General features: G+C 45.5%; 1 pseudogene; it reads right to left on the bottom strand.

Moving 5' to 3' along the window:
- Window positions 1-1,050: 1,050 nt before the first annotated feature.
- On the bottom strand, window positions 1,051-2,438 carry LOC111539577 (annotated as a pseudogene).
- Window positions 2,439-16,215: the final 13,777 nt, after the last annotated feature.

Here is a 16,215-nt window from a genome sequence, read left to right as displayed (position 1 = left end):
TTTAAAAATATACAGAGACACCACAAACTGGTGGTTACCTATAACCTTCAACAAATTGGACTCTTTTTTTTTTTTTTTGAGACGGAGTCTCGCTCTGTCGCCCAGGCTGGAGTGCAGTGGCGCGATCTCGCCTCACTATAAGCTCCGCCTCCCGGGTTCAGGCCATTCTCCTGCCTCAGCCTCCCGAGTAGCTGGGACTACAGTCGCCCACCACCATGCCCGGCTAATTTTTTGTATTTTCGGTAGAGACGGGGGTTTCACCGTGTTAGCCAGGATAGTCTTGATCTCCTGACCTCGTGATCCACCTGCCTCGGCCTCCCAAAGTGCTGGGATTACAGGCGTGAGCCACCGAGCCCGGCCTGGACTCTTTTTTTTTGTTTTTTTGAGACGGAGTCTCGCTCTGTCGCCCAGCCTGGAGTGCAGTGCCTCGATCTTGGCTCACTCCTAGCTCTGCCTCCCGGGTTCACGCCATTCTCCTCCTCAGCCTCGAGTAGCTGGGACTACAGGCGTCCACCACTACGCCTGGCTAGTTTTTGTACTTTGTTTAGTAGAGACGGGGTTACAAACTGGACTCTTAAAAGTGACTTCTCCACAGCATATCATTTGAATTATTACCATTGCCTGGTATAGTGTTTTTAAAAAGAAGTGTTTTTTTTTTTTTTTTTTTGAGACGGAGTCTCGCTCTGTCGCCCAAGCTGGAGTGCAGTGGCTAGATCTCAGCTCACTGCAAGCTCCGCCTCCCGGGTTCACACCATTCTCCTGCCTCAGCCTCCCGAGTAGCTGGGACTACAGGTGCCCGCCACCTCGCCCAGCTAGTTTTTTGTATTTTTTAGTAGCATCGTTACAATATTGTGTTCCTGATTTTTTTTTTTTGAGACAGGGTCTAATTTTGTCACCCAGGCTGGAGTGCAGTGGTGTGATCTTGGCTCAATGTAGCCTCGATCTCCTGGGCTCAAGCAATACTCCTGCTTCAGCCCCGCAGGTAGCTGGTACCACAGGCGCACACCACCATGCCCAGCAAATATTTTAATTTTTGGTAGAGATAGGGGTTTCACCATGTTGCCTAAGCTGGTCTCGAACTCCCAGGCTCAAGAGATCTGCCTGCCTCAGCCTCCCATAGTGCTGGGATTATAGGGGTGAGCCACCATGCCTGGCCAATTCCTGATAATTTAAGTAAACCAAACTATAAATAAACGATATGTGCCTAAAAGCAATCTTAGTTTATACTATCAGTGGCCGTTGGATTTAGGAGCAGTCCAATACCTTGATTTAGATTTTGAACTAGAACTAGACTGTGATCTTGACTGACATTTGGATCTAAATAGTTCTTTTTTCTTTGATTCCTTTTCATATCTTGAGCCAGACTTATTTAATATGTTTGGAATCTGATTTATTTATTCATTTTTACTTACTTTTTGAGACAGGGTCTTGCTTTGTCACCCAGGCTGGAGTGTAGTGGCACAATCAAGGTTCCCTGCAGCCTCCACCTCCCAGGCTGAACCAATCCTCCCACTTCAGCCTCCCAAGTAGCTGGGACTACAGGCATGCACTGCCATGCCTGGCTAATTTTTTTTTGTTTTTGTAGAGACAGTGTTTTGCCACGTTGCCCAGGCTGATCTCAAACTCCTGAGCTCAAGTGATCCTCCAGCCTCAGCCCCCCAAACTCCTGGGATTAAAGGTGTGCATCACTGCACCCAGCCTGGAATCTGTTTTAGAGGTGCCTCTAGTTTTGGTGTGGGATGCAGACCTAGAATGTGATTTAGCCTTCATCCAAAAAATATGGATTTTGGTGTTTGAATCCACCATTGTCAGAATGGCTTCTGCTACTCCGTGGTTTTCCAGTTGGTTGATTTCTAGGACTGTAAGATCTTCTTTAATTGTAATCAAAAGACTGACTTCTGGATCTCCTTTAATAACTTTGGCTTCTAGAATCTCTGTATCTATCATAACCATCATGGCATGAAGAACTGTACACATTCCTCTGTTCCTTGGCTTTCATCTGATTTGGTGTCTTCTGATTCCCCTGTGTAAACTGTATTTCAACCTGATGTCCACATATCTACTTCCTGTCCTAATTATGCAAAGCATCTTCAGCATCACGAACATCCTCAAACTGAACATAAGCAAATCCTCCTGGACGGCGGGTGTGGAAATCAAGTGGAACATAAACATCTCCTGTAGGACCATCATGACCAAATTTATCCTGTCCATCTGCAGACCTGGTGTCATTGGCCACGTTCCTGATGGACAGAGACATGTTTTGGAGGATTGTGCAGGTAGTGGGACATGACGGTGGCGTGATTCCAGGCCGGAGGCCCTAACAGACCAGGCAAACTGTCCACAGCTCTGCTGTTAGAAATTTGTATTGCTAACAAGTTCCTAGGTGACGATGATGCTGATGGTCTGGGTACCACTGGTCTATAGAAATGACCACAGCCTGAATGAAGACAAGCTGAAGGCAGTGAGGCCACCTCTGCCCTTGTCAACCTTGCTCACAGGTGTAGACAAGACTGTCACCTGAAGACTGATGATCTCTCCCCACAGCCTGCCACATGCCTGAAATTCACCCTCAGCGCCGGACTCCTTTGGACTCCTTAGCCTTAAAGTTGGCTTTGCAACTGCCTCTAGAAACTAGAAGCAGTGTTAGCGAGAGGCGAGCAGGGATGCAGAGGGCAGGGATGCGGAGGAGGAGGGGTTTGTGATCCCACCTACCAGCCTCACTGCTGAGGGCACAGGTTTGGAAGCCTCATGCTCTGATGTCCGAGATAGCTGAGCTGGTTTCCCTGTGCAGCCGGTAGCTAGCTTTTGACCTCAAATCTCAAGAAAAAAGACCTTATTATTTCTAATTCTCTTCCTGCCTTCTAAGACGGGTGGGTCTTGGTAGCTGCAGGCTCTTGTCTGCCGGACTCAGTGTGGGTCGTGGGCGTGTAAGCATGGAGGGGCTGGTAGCGGGAGCTGGGGAGTGGGAGGCTGCTGTGGAAAGGAAGAAGGAGGAAGCTGTGGCCAGTGAGAAAGCACTGAGGAGACCTAAGAGAAGGAAGCTGTGAGCTATTGGGGGTGCAGCCCACCCTGTTCCTCTGGCCCTGCATGTTGCCATCATCTTCTATGGGGCAGGTCCCGGGAGGCTGAGTCCATATCCTGGTGGGTGTGAGGAAGGCCTGGTGCAGGACACGCGCCTGGTAGGGCAAAGTTGCCAAGTAGATATCAGGACCTTCTCTGTCCCCCTCTGCCCCAGGACTCCTTTCACCTCACACATCCATTTTTCTTTAGTTTTTTGAGATGGAGTCTCGCTCTGTTGCTCAGGCTGGAGTGCAGTGGTGCGATCTCGGTTCACTGTAACCTCCAACTTCTGGGTTCACATGATTCTTCGGCCTCAGTCTCCTGAGTAGCTTGGATTATGGGAGTGAGCCACCATGCCTGGCTAATGTTTGTATTTTTTAGTAGAGATGAGGTTTCACCATGTTGGCCAGGCTAGTCTCAAGCTCCTGACCTCAAGTGATCCACCTGCCTTGGCCTCCCAAAATGCTGGGATTACAGGAGTGAACCACCATACTTGGCTTCTTTATTTTTTAAATATGCATTTTTATAAAGGATTCCTGAAAACCAGAAGCAGTGACATACCAAGGGATGTGACTTTAATGGCAGGATTTCCTGGACGGGAGAGAGTCAGTGTCCTTCAGATTGGGCCAAGTCATATCCATGCATCCAGGCTGCTCGCTTCTGCAGAAAGGCCTGCTGTGATACCAGGTTTGTGGACCTGCCCATGTTGGCACTGGAATTCCAGCCTCCAGCACGCAGACTGCAGGGAGAAGGGAGCAAGCTCTATGTAGCTCCACAAAGTTCCAGTGTAGCTTGTCTGTGCCTGGTGCTACTGGCTGGGGCTGACATGGGGGAGCCTCTGAGCTCCCTCCTTTTTCAGCATGGCTCATGCACTCATTTGCCTTTGGGGTAATTCTGGAGCCTCCTTTACCTGCATGAGTTAGTGCCTATAAAAGGCCACTGAGAACTGTGTGGAGACAACAGGCCTTAGAGGGTCCAATCCTCACCCCATCCCTGGCCACCTGGGTGACCTTGAGCAAGTCCTCAATGGTACAGGCCCCAGTCCCTTGCTCTGTAAAATAGGGTGATGAGGGTGCTGACGGCAGACGGCCAATGAGGATGAAGTGAATGTGTATGAAGAGAAAGGCCCAGTGGATGCTCCCTTGCGTCCTTACTATAGGCTCATCCAATTGGACTAAATTCTAAAAAACCCTGTGGGTTATGTCACTGAGCTAAGCTCAGGGAATCTTATGGTGGGATTTCTGGGGTACCTGAAGGTTAATTCATTCATTTATCCATGCGACAAATGTATACGGAGTGCTGACTGCATGTCAGACAATAAGCTAGTAAATAGCTAAGAACAAAAGCTTCTCTGGGAGGGCTATTCACGCAGTAGGGCCTTGAGGCTCTGGCAGACCTTCCTGGAGACTAAGCTGCTGGGAAGGTGAGAATGGGGCAGGCAGTGGGCATTGCCAATGGGTGGAAGCCCTTTTCCATCCCAGGCAAAGTGGCAGACCATGGAGAAACTGCCAGGCTGTTTCTGAAGGGTCCACCGTGAGACCTTGGGGAGTCTGAGGCTGCGGGGAGTGGCCAGCTGCCTTTTTGAGCCATGAGTGCTCGGCCAGCTCTTCATCCGGGTGGGAGGATGGGAGGAGGCTGGGCTCTGCAGGAGCTACTGTCTGCACATCTGCCCTCCCGGAGTCGTCCCAGTGCACGGCAAGCTTTGGAGGTCAGGGCTTTGGAGTCAGACCTGGATGCAGACCCTCCTCCTCTACTCTGCCTTGGGAAAGTCACTTTAACTTCTGAGCCTTAGTTTCTCCATGTGTAAAATGGTGATGATAATTGCCTCTTCTTATTTATTCTGCCCAGCAGAACCAAATGAGATAGTAAGAGCAAGTGCTTTCAAGATGATAGCACCTTATGCCCAGTGTCTCCCATGTGGCAGTCTATAGCAACAACCTCCTCCTCGAATGGTTTTTATATTTTAAAACAGAAACAAAATCTCTCACATGTAACAGAAACATGGAACAAGGACCTTTCAGCCTCTTTATGGCGAGGCAAGGATCTTACCAGACAGATGGGGGAGTTGGAGGAAAGGACTGAATATTGGAGAGCTGAGCTGCAGCGTGTAGGAACATCTGGCTTACCCTTAGGTGGACAGTGGGTCTGAATGGCTCCAGTGGGTGCCCCAAATGCAGTGGCTGCACAGATGGTTCAGTGGGCAGCTGCTGCCTTGTAGATGGGCTCAAGCTACAGCTTCAAGACAGCAGTGGCCACATTGCAGGTGGTGGTGACCTGTCTGCACTCCCCGCCTCCTGCTAGGGTGCTCAGTGGCTTCCTGTTCACTCAGTTTTCTCACCCAATCTTTTCAATAGAACTTTTACCCACAAAGCACAGCCAATGACCAAGGACACCTTAGAGCAAGGACTAGTAAACCACAGCCTTTGCACCAATGCGCCCCACTGCCTGTTTGTGTACAGCCTATGAACTAAGAATGATTTTTCCGTTTTTAAATGGTTGAAAAAAACTCAGTAGAAGAATATTTTGTGATACGTGGAAATCATATGACACTCAGACGTCAGTGTCCATAAATAATGTTTTGTTCATTTGTATGGCTTATGGCTGCTTTTGTGCTACAAAGGCAGGTTGCATACTTGCGACAGACTGTATGGCTTGCAAAACCTAAAATATTATCTGGTCCTTTGCGGAAAAGTTTGGCTGATCCCAGAGATAAAGATACCTTCCTTCTAGGAGGAGTTGCAATTTAATTCACATTCATCCCTTAAGCAAAACAGATGAAGCTCTAATGGTGGAATTTCAGGCGTGTTATCTATGACAGGTTGACCTTTCTAAGGGGAAGTATGAGGAATATTAGAGCCAAGTAACAGAGGCAGCAGGATGTAAAATAGAAATTTTACTAGGCAATAGGAATCCTGGTTTCTAATTCCACCTTCAACTAATGAATAATTATGTGATTTTGAGCAAAAAGGCTTTTCATGTCCCAGCCACTTTCCTTACCCAGGATCTCCTCTCCTGCCCTTAAAAAGGAAGACAATAGCTGTGAAATGCTTTGAGACCTAAAAAAAGTCATTCAAATCAAAGATTAGGAGGAAAAAAAAGATTAGGCAATTCTAGAACATTCTGATAAGGTGATATCTGATATTTCTTCCCTTTTTTGATATCTGAAATATCTGATATTTCTTCCTGTCTTTTTTTTTTTTTTTTAAATTTTTTGAGATAGGGTCTTGCTTTGTCACCCAGGCTGGAGTGCAGTGTCACGAACATGGCTTACTCCAGCCTTTACCTCCCAGGCTCAAGCAATCCTCTTGCTTCAGCCCTCCAAGTAGCTGAGACTATAGGCATGTGCCACCATGTCTGGCTAATTTTTGTACTTTTTGTAGAGTTGGTGTTTGCCATGTTGCCCAGGCTGGTCTCAAACACCTGGGCTCAAGCCATCCGCCCACCTCAGCCTCCCAAACTGTTGGGATCACAGGTGTGGGCCACCACGCCTGGCCTTTCTTCCTTTCAAAGAAGGGAAACAAAATGTCTATAGGTGTAGTGACCCTATGCTCCTCAAAACCCTTAGCTTGACAACAAGTCTATTATAGACCATTGGCATTTGTGCAACTGACACGCAGTCATTCCCAAGCCACCCAGAAGGTCCCTGACCTATATATTTGTTATTTTGCCTAGGCACAGATCTGAGTTAACTCAGCCACTACTAAATGAACCTAGTGGATGTAGTGGATGGCCCAGTACAGACATCCCAGGACAGCTGGCTCTTCTTTCCTGGTTATGACAGACATAGTAACTAATAAAGTGATTTAAAACATTCTTAGTAAATAAACACTCTGTATTCATGACGCTGGCCCTCTCAAATGTCTAAGGAGGGACTCCCCATGAGTGATGTGTTTTACATTAAAAGTATTTATTTGCAATCGGGACTCTAGCCTGTGTTGGCCATTTCTAGAAGCTGTCGAACATATCTTTAAATACTGCACCCAGAAGTGGCTTCTTTTCATGGCAGTCTTAGTTTCTGGTTCCTAGAAGTTGCTGATTCCAACAGCACCCGATGACCGCAAGTCATCTGAGGGGCCCTGTGGCCAAGAATGGATGACAACCACATTTTATTCGGACACGAAAGCAAGTTGCAGCCTGAATTGCAACCACACCTTGCAATGGCCCCAACACATGCAACAGAAACAGAATTTGCACTTGGTATGTTTATTTCCGTTGCTCTTAAAAATGCACACCCACACTAAAGCCCATGCCAAAGACAGTTGGAACAAATTGCATCACCTGGATTTTGGGGTTTGTAATAGCTAGCCTATGTTGGTGTGCAAATTGGCCAGTTGTATGCTATTTTAAACCCTTCCTGCTCCCTTTCCCATTTTGTGCCAAGGGCACACAAAGCTGCCCAGAAGGAAGGAATTCAATCAGCATCAGAAGAATGCATTGAAGTCCTGTTTCCTAAACCCCAGGGGAGAGCTGAGTGGGAGGGAAGGACCCAGCTAGCTGAGGACAGAGTCCTTTTCATGTGTCTGTTTCCCCAAGCCGAATGCTGGGCCCAACTGACAAATGTTAGTGGGAGGGAACAATGGAGGAGGGTGGCTGGATGGCAGTGAGAGGCCTGGGAAGGGCCTGGGGATGAGGAGGGGGTGGAAGCACTTCCTGAGGATCCATCCAGGCCCAGAGTTTTCAGCTGCCACCTCCAGAGCTCCGCCTGCCTGCTTGGCCAGGTCCAGTTGGCCCTGGCAGAAAGTCATCACCCTGTCCTTGCCAGCACTCTATCCCTGGCTTATCTGGTCAAGCTGCTCTCTGTATCGGACTCTCCAGTCAAGTATGTGGACTGCTGGGCTGATAGTCACCTTTTTTCTATGATGTTTCTCCCTGGTCAGTCTCAGAATTAATACATTCTTCCTCTGCTAGTTCCCTCTCCTCTTCTGAAATAATATGGAGGTTCTGTCCACTCTAAACTCACCCAGGGTTTGGGCTTGGCTGGGCTGGATGCCCTGCATGCTGATACTTTCATGTGGTCAGCCCACGCTCTGGGTTATGTGCCAACCTGCCTCCCAGTTTTACACAGCGCCATACCTCAGATGCCCTCTCATGCCAGCTAGTCAGAATAGAGTGTCCTCCTATAGGATCCAGGAATAGGTTAGGGGTTGAAGTCCCTCACAAGGCCTCTAGGGTGTCAAGGCACAGGGCATCTCATGGAAGCACTGGTGTGGGATCAAGTCCACCCTAAAAAAAGTCCTATGCTGTATTGTACCTGCTAAGGGGCAAGGCTGGCCCCCCCAAATAATAGGTATCATAAGTAATCCCCTAGCACAGTGCCACCTCCATGTTCAAGGTGCTCAGTAATGTAGACTAACAAATACTTAAGTGGCCAGGGCAGGCTGATTACTATGAACAACACAGAAGAGACAGGTTTTTTAAATGAATGAAATATTTCACACCCAGGGGACTTTGTTTTACCATTGTTAATATAAACTGTGAATTTAGAGTTTTTTTTTTTGAGATGGAGTCTTGCTCTGTCTTCCAGGCTGGAAATGCAGTGGCACGATGTCGGCTCACTGCAACCTCTGCCTCCCAGGTTCAAGCAAGTCTCCTGCCTTAGCCTCCAGAGTAGCTGGGATTACAGGTGTGCACTTCCATGACCAGCTAATTTTTGTGTTTTTTAATAAAGACAGGGTTTCACCATGTTGGCCAGGCTGGTCTTGAACATCCTGATCTCAAGTGATCTACCCGCTTCGGCTTCCCAAAGTTGGGATTATAGGCGTGAGCCACTACCCGGCCATTTTTTTTTTTTTTTTTTGAGATGGAGTCTTGCTCTGTCACCCAGGCTGTAGTGCGGCAAGATCTCACTATCTTACTCACTGCGAACTCCGCCTTCTGGTTTTAGGCGATTCTTATGCCTCAGCCTCCCTAGTAGCTGGGACTACAGGCATGCACCACCACACCTGGCTAATTTTTTTTTTTTTTGGGTATTTTTTAGTAGTGATGGGTTTCACCATGTTGGCCAGGCTGGTCTCGAACTCCTGGCCTGAAGTGATCCACCCACCTCGGCCTCCCAAAGTGCTGGGATTATAGGCGTGAGCCACCGCACCCGGCCAATTTAGAGAGCTTTAAATGCTGAAAGCATTCTGTGAAGAGGTGGGTTGGCACCTGGAGGTTGTACAAACCAAATGGGCCTGTGTGGGCTCAGCCTCCCCAGTTGTTATTCTGGCATCGGGGCCTCCTGGTTCCCAGTTCTGGCAGCCCTGCTCAGCCCCCTTCCCCTCATCTGTAAAATCAGGTAGCTGTCCAACTTCATAGGATTGGCAGAAGAGTCAAATATAATACATGGAATTCTTTCTGGAATGAAATAAAAAGACAGAGAGGCATCTAAGTGGGAGCACCAGAAGCCCGCAGGTCTGAGGACTCAGGAGGCGGAGAAGATTCTCCCCCTGTCTTGGGCCTTGGGATCCCTGCTGTACCTTCAGGGTTTTCCTCCATCTGTGTCTTTTTTCCTGGTCAAAACAGACTGTTATTTAAGCACTGAGCTTTTTGTTCCTCTTTCATTTATGTCTCCAGAGGCAACTGCAACTATGTAGCCTATGAAGCCCCTGAAAAACCTGAGCCCACACCCAGGCACTGATTCAAATGAAAAAGCAGTATCCAAAAGCCCACGGAAAGCCCAAGGAAAATGGTCCATTGCGAAGCTGGACAATTTCCTCTCCTGTTACATCTTCACAGCTTGTAGACTGTAAGAGCATGCTGTGTTCTTAAAGAGCTTACCTGCCTCAAACTAAAGCAAAACCTCCAGGAGCTATGTGATACATGTAATAAACATCTTGTGCATTGATTTTACTCCTGAAAATGTGTGTGGTTTAATATTAAATACGGATTTTGTTAGGAAAATGTGAATTTATTGATTAAGATAAAACACAAGATGTCAAAGAAATGTCAGGCTTGCAGCCTAAAGCAGTGGTTCACAACCCTGGCTTTGCAGGGCTGAACACCCCGCTCCCACACAGCCCTGCCTCGGCCCACCCACTAATTCAGGATCTTAGAGGGGCAGGTGTCCAGCATCAGCACCTCTAAAAGGCTCCCAGGTGACACTAAGGTTCAGGTGGGATTAAGCAGCACCGTCTCAAGGCTGTGTTTGCCCTTGAAACCCAGGTAGGAGGTGGACAGGTGAGCACACTCCCTCAGCATCAGTTTCTGGTCCCTTTGTAGATGAGATAAAGTGACTTCTTCAAGATCTGAGTGATACAGTGACAAATCCATTGTGGAGCTTTGCTGGGTCAAACCAGTGTGACATCAAAGCCCTACAGAGGTCCACTGGGGTTAGCTCCAAGTGGTCTTAGCGCTGCCCTTAGCACACCCTTAGAAAGTGGATCCAGATCTGGCAAAGAAGACCAAGGACTCATACTTAGGTGTCTTTCTACGTTGTTAATGGAAGAGCAAACTAAGGATGTCCCTCTAAGCCCTTTCAGGACTTAGCCAAGTCTCAAAGCCCCGTGAGACAGCATCCCAACAACCCTTTGTAAGGCCTGAAGGTGATGGTTCTGAAGTCCTCTGGTTCCTTCCTGGAACAACGGTCAAATGGCAAAACCACAGGAAAACGAGACTTCCTAGAAAGGTGCAGGCATCCTAAGTTTTCAAATAAAATCTTACTTGAAGCCTAAGAAAATGGATTCAGGCAGCTTAATTCTTGTTTGTTCCATGCACAACCTATCTTTCACCAAACAGATTCTGAGGCAACTTGATGCGGCTGCCAGGAATAGGCAGACTGTCTGAGGTGGGAAGTGCAGCAGGCTCGGGCCTGGGTGACCCTAAAGCAGATCCTCAGGGCACAGTGTCTGGCTGCCTGGCAGCAAGATCTCGAGAGAGAACCCGAGAAGTGCAAGAGACAGCTTTGTAAAGGGGTCCTGGGGCTTACGAACCCTGACTGTGGCATTTCAATTGGAATGTAAGCTGCTCAGTAAGGAAGCAACACACAGCAGGGGTGAAGAACATGCACATCACAATGGCTGAATGCCATTCTTTCGGTCATTGTGTGACCCTGGGCAAGTTCATTCATCTCCGAGATAGGGCTCTTATCTGTAGGAGGGGGTACTACTTCCCTCACAGAGTTTAAGGATTAAGTGTCATTGTATATAAAACATTTAGGAGCATGCTTAACTCAAGTACTCAACCTAGAACTTGCTTGCTCATTAGCCTTGGAATGGCTAATGAGGGTTTGGCTTTCAATGTCAGAAGGCACTTCTGATGGTCACAACTGTGTGCGTGCGCGCACGGTGTGTGTGTATACTACTGCCATCTAGTGGGTGGAGGCCAGGTATGCTGGTAAACACCCCATAGTGCACAGGACAGCCTCCTACCCCCCAACAAATCATTCAGCCCAAAATGTCAATAGTACTAAGGTTGAGTACCTCTGGTCTAAAGGGAGAAGCTGAGGTTAGCCCACCCAGACAAGGGGAGGTGGGTAGGAAACAAGCTTACAAGTGTGGGATCTGGCAGCAACTTTAAAGTCCCGCCATCCCTGGAAGCAGAACCAACCCTCTTCTCAATTGGTACACTTTTAGCAGCTATTAGTCAAGGGTATGTTAGAGACACTGGATCAGAATGAAGACTCATAGGTCAGTGGACTGATTTAAATAGCTTTTTGGTAAAATGTGAAAAAGCAATAGAAAATGGAGGGCCAGAACAGAAAAGAAGCTAGAGGTTGAAATGTGGTCCAGGTCACTTGAGGTCAGGAGTTTGAGACCAGCCTGGCCAACATGGCGAAACCCCGTCTCCAATAAAAATACAAAAATTAGCCAGGGGTGGTGGCGGCCACCTGTAATTCCAGCTAATCGGGAGGCTAAGGCAGGGGAATCGCTTGAATCCAGGAAGCAGAGGTTGCAGTGAGCCGAGATTGTGCCACTGCACTCCAGCCTGGGTGACAGAGCAAGTGAGACTTTGTCTCAAAAAAAAAAAAAAAGCAAAAACAAAAACAAACAAAAAAATGTGGTTCAGGAAGAGAGAGAGAGAAAAAAAGCATCACATAGTAATAAAATATGAGGTCCATCCCCCATTCTCGATTTTTCTCTTTAGGACAAGGCAAACTACATACTCAGAACTACAAACACTTAAGTCAGTGAATTTGCATTATTCCAGAAAAAGACCAATCCTTCAAAAAGTCAACAAAGTTGTCTGGCTGGGCCACTATCTGCTCATGCTATGGCGTCAAAGATGAAACTAAGTAAAAATTTTGACTCCACCATAGCTTTGGCTGATTTTGACATTTCATTTGCTTGGCAGGGCAAGTGCCCATTGAGTCAACAAATCGATTCTGAAACAATTACTTGTGCCTTAACTAGCCCAAGCTCTTCATGGTCATGACAGTCTGAGGATATTAATGACTCCTATCATATTAAAAAGGGCCACTGAAATCTTTTGATTGGCATGCCCAGGAATGAGAGAACCAGAGTTAAATGAAAAACGCTCACATGTGCAAAAAACTGAGGCATTTTCCATGGAATCCTCTGAAAATGCCTTTAGACTTGGGAATTTTTACCTTAAGCCCGTTACTTATTTTTCACTCTTTACTAATTTTTACCCTTAAGCCTCAGCTTTATTCTCTGCAAAATGGAGATAATACTTCCACCTCTAGGGGTATGGTAAAGATTAAGTATGCACCTGAATTCACTTTGTGCTAACCGGGCCACACAACTAAAGGTAGTGCTCTAAACCCCAAAGGCTTCTCACTTTTACTTTACACTGCTCTTCGAGAGCCCTTCAACAGTATTTTTCAGGGTCATGCTGGATTTTTAAAAGAAACAGAACAAGAGGATGCTACCTATGAAAGTAAATTAGGTACTTCACAGCAGGCCTTTCTATGCCTTAGTTTCATACTTAGGTTTCATGCAGTTCTGAGGCAACTATTTTCATTTTACAGATAAGGAAAATGAGATGCAAAATATTAATCTGCAAAACATGGGATTAAATACCCTCTAACAAAGCCAGAAAATAAGGGAACTTGAAATGGAAGCCCAAGTTGGAGACTAAAATGAAATTCTACAACTCCCATGCCCTGACACCTTTGTAGGGCTAGCCCAGGAGCAGTTTCTAGGTGTAATGACCAGGATTTGGGAAGTAAAGGAAATGACTGAAAAATCAAATGTACTCTAAAAGGTGACTAAATTCCCTTCATTGGTCTACTTGGATTTTAAGACCCCAGGGAGAGAGAGAGCTGTAGAGTCCTGATTCCATCTTTTCTCAGGAAGGGGTGGCAACTAAGGGTGTCTAAGTAGTGGTGATGGTGGAAGGGATGGCAGAAGGATGCTATTCCTGGGGAAAGTTAAAAAGATAACGGCACCATCTAAAGCAATAGGAACATCAAAAAAGCCTGCCTATTAGCAAAGAAAAGGGGCCATTTCTGAAATCCTTGACCACAAATACAATCTTCAACATGAGGATGCATTTTTGAAAAAGCACTTGGAATCACCTGCTTAGGAAAACATAAAAGATGACTGACTCAAGAGTTCTCACAAGCTTCCAGACATGAGAATAAGATCTTTTCATTGGATTATGTGTGGTTCCAGAAAAACCACTGGGAACAGTTCAAGAAAAGCGGATTTTGGAGTTGGCTTTCTCAAATTCAAATGAGATGGCAGCTCTCAGAATATGAATTCTGAGAACCTTCATTCATGCACTGAAGACACACACTTAGAAAGATCTGCCTAGCCTCTAGATAACTAGAGCTTCCAGGATTTTTTAAAAAACATCCTAGGTAGGCTGGGCACAGTGGCTCATGCTTATAATCCTAGCACTCTGGGAGGCCAAGGCTGGAGGATCGCTTGAGGCCAGCCTGGGCAACACAGTCTATCTGTCCAGTATTTCTCTGTTGTTTTAAATGGTCTTTCAGAAAATTTTACTTCAACAATACTAATAATTTTTCAACAGGCATTGCTATTTGTTATCTCTATGATCACATTCTCTTGTCACCTAATAAATCTGGCTAATTTACACATGTTGGGCATTAGCCAAATCTACGAGTTATCAAGTATTCCCTCAATCCTTTTTGAAATTTTAGCTTTCTAGAGACAGGGTCTCCCTGTTACCCAGGCTGCTCTTGAACTCCTGGGCTCAAGTGATCCTCCAGCCTCGGCCTTCCGAAGTGCTGGGATTATAGGCATCCATCAGCCACTGCACCTAGCCCTAGTTTTATCGTTAAGGTATAATGCCTAGCACTTCACCTCTGACTCAAGTAGACTTGAAACCACTACCCATTCATGTCCCTTGTGATACTACTTTGGTAATTTCCCTGAAATTGCAGAACTCAGTGTTTCTGATATTGAAAATGTCATGAAACAGATATAAAAGCCTTAATGCTTTAATATAGGGGAACATCTACATTTTATTTCCAAATTTTAAGTAATTACACTCAGTTTCAGGATTAAATAAGAAACCCTCAGATTTTCCATTTTGAATACAGGTAAACTATTGCTGACTTAACCAAGAAGATTCTAATTTACAAGAACCACCATCTGACTCACTTTACGGTACAGGTCATGTTTGTATCTTTTTGTGCAGCCCTGAAGACGGTGTGACTGACTTGTCCCATCCCCATGCTCCATATTTAAATATGCAGAAAATTATGTATAACACTGCTAGCAGCTTTGGGTAAACTGAAATGTTGCCGGTAGGAATTGAGCAGACTCATATAATCTTGACTCTCATTTACTGCCTCTTCTTAAACTAGCAAGCCTCTTGTTACTAAGCCAGTCCTTTTCAGTTTTTGGTTTAAACTCAGCTGACTACTATAGTTCCTTCTTAAAACTTCCACATTACAAAAGGAAGGCACTTATGCACATGCTTTTAGAGACTGAAGATTTATCATTTAGAACACATTCAAAGGCAGCAGGAAGTCTATTTTTACAACTCATTAAGTAAACAAGTTACAAATATCCCCATTTTCCATGAGACTAATGAGGATCTAAACTCACCCCAAGGGCTTAGCAATGTGTGGTTTCTCTTTAGCCATCTTCCCTCCCAATTCCAATCTCTGATCAGTGAACTCCATTTACTATTTAAAATATCTAATCACTTATCCTCCTTATGAAGTTTTCTTGTACTAGTGTACAAACACAATCCTTTAAGATGTAGATAAATGAAAATGGAGGCAGTAGAAAATCTCAATGGCGGGAACATTTCTTTCACAATTCTCAATTATTACATATAAGCAGTTGAAGAAACTTAATAGGAAGAGTTGCTCTGATGTACCCAAGGGGGAAGGTATGCCATTTTAAAGAGAACAGCTATTTTAAATCTTTACTAAATTGAATCTCCTCCTGAGGCTTCTCAATGTCCTTCCCTATATTTCATCAGGGTTCCACTGCCCATAGTTACTTCGATAAGTCACTAAGAGCAAATGGTTAAGTTATGGGATAGCCAGAAGAGAGAATATTACTGCTACCATTAAATTACGTTGTAGAAGTATACTGACAAGGAAAAGATGTTCACAGTGTATTATAAACATCCCCAATCCCCATTATTTATAAAAAGTTTTAGAATGAGAAAAGTAGAAATTTAAGGGATAGAAGGGGCAGGTAGCAGAATGAGAACCAGTGTCTGGTTTTGGGCTACCAGATTCACTGAACAATCTGTAAAAACACATTTACTACCCCTATTTTATACCTGTTTTTTTAAACCTAATTATTCTAGCCTCCATTCTTGCTAAAAGTCTACTTTGCAGAGGGATTCTTTTGATAAAGTCTTTTATACGAAGAATTATAGAACACTACAATAACTTGAGCAGCTAGCCAAACCTAATGTTTTCAGTTTAGCATCCACCTTTCCAGTTGTGAAAATGGAATAATGTAAAGGTCTCCCAATAGGTTTGCCTAATTCTTGGTTATTCACATTGCAGATTATCCAGTGTGGTATGGCTATTTCCTGTAACACAGGCCCACAGATTTCCTGAAGTCTCTCTTCCCCAATACTTCAGTAAGCAAGAAAATTAACACAGGCACACAGGGAAAGGCAGATCCCGACCTAGAACCGGAGTAAGTACTTATCAGTTTTGCTAACATTACTTCCAGACAAGTTTTGGCTTACTCTGGGACAAGGAAAGCTTCTAAAATAGAGATTATTTTCAAGGCCCCCTGAAAGATTTTGACCTAGCATTAGCTAAAAGTTAATTCA

Source organism: Piliocolobus tephrosceles, chromosome 18 (assembly GCF_002776525.5).
Source record: "Piliocolobus tephrosceles isolate RC106 chromosome 18, ASM277652v3, whole genome shotgun sequence".
In the NCBI taxonomy this organism is placed as follows: domain Eukaryota; kingdom Metazoa; phylum Chordata; class Mammalia; order Primates; family Cercopithecidae; genus Piliocolobus; species Piliocolobus tephrosceles.
Note: the sequence above shows the minus strand (reverse complement) of the source record. Positions and strands in the feature narration are given on the sequence as shown.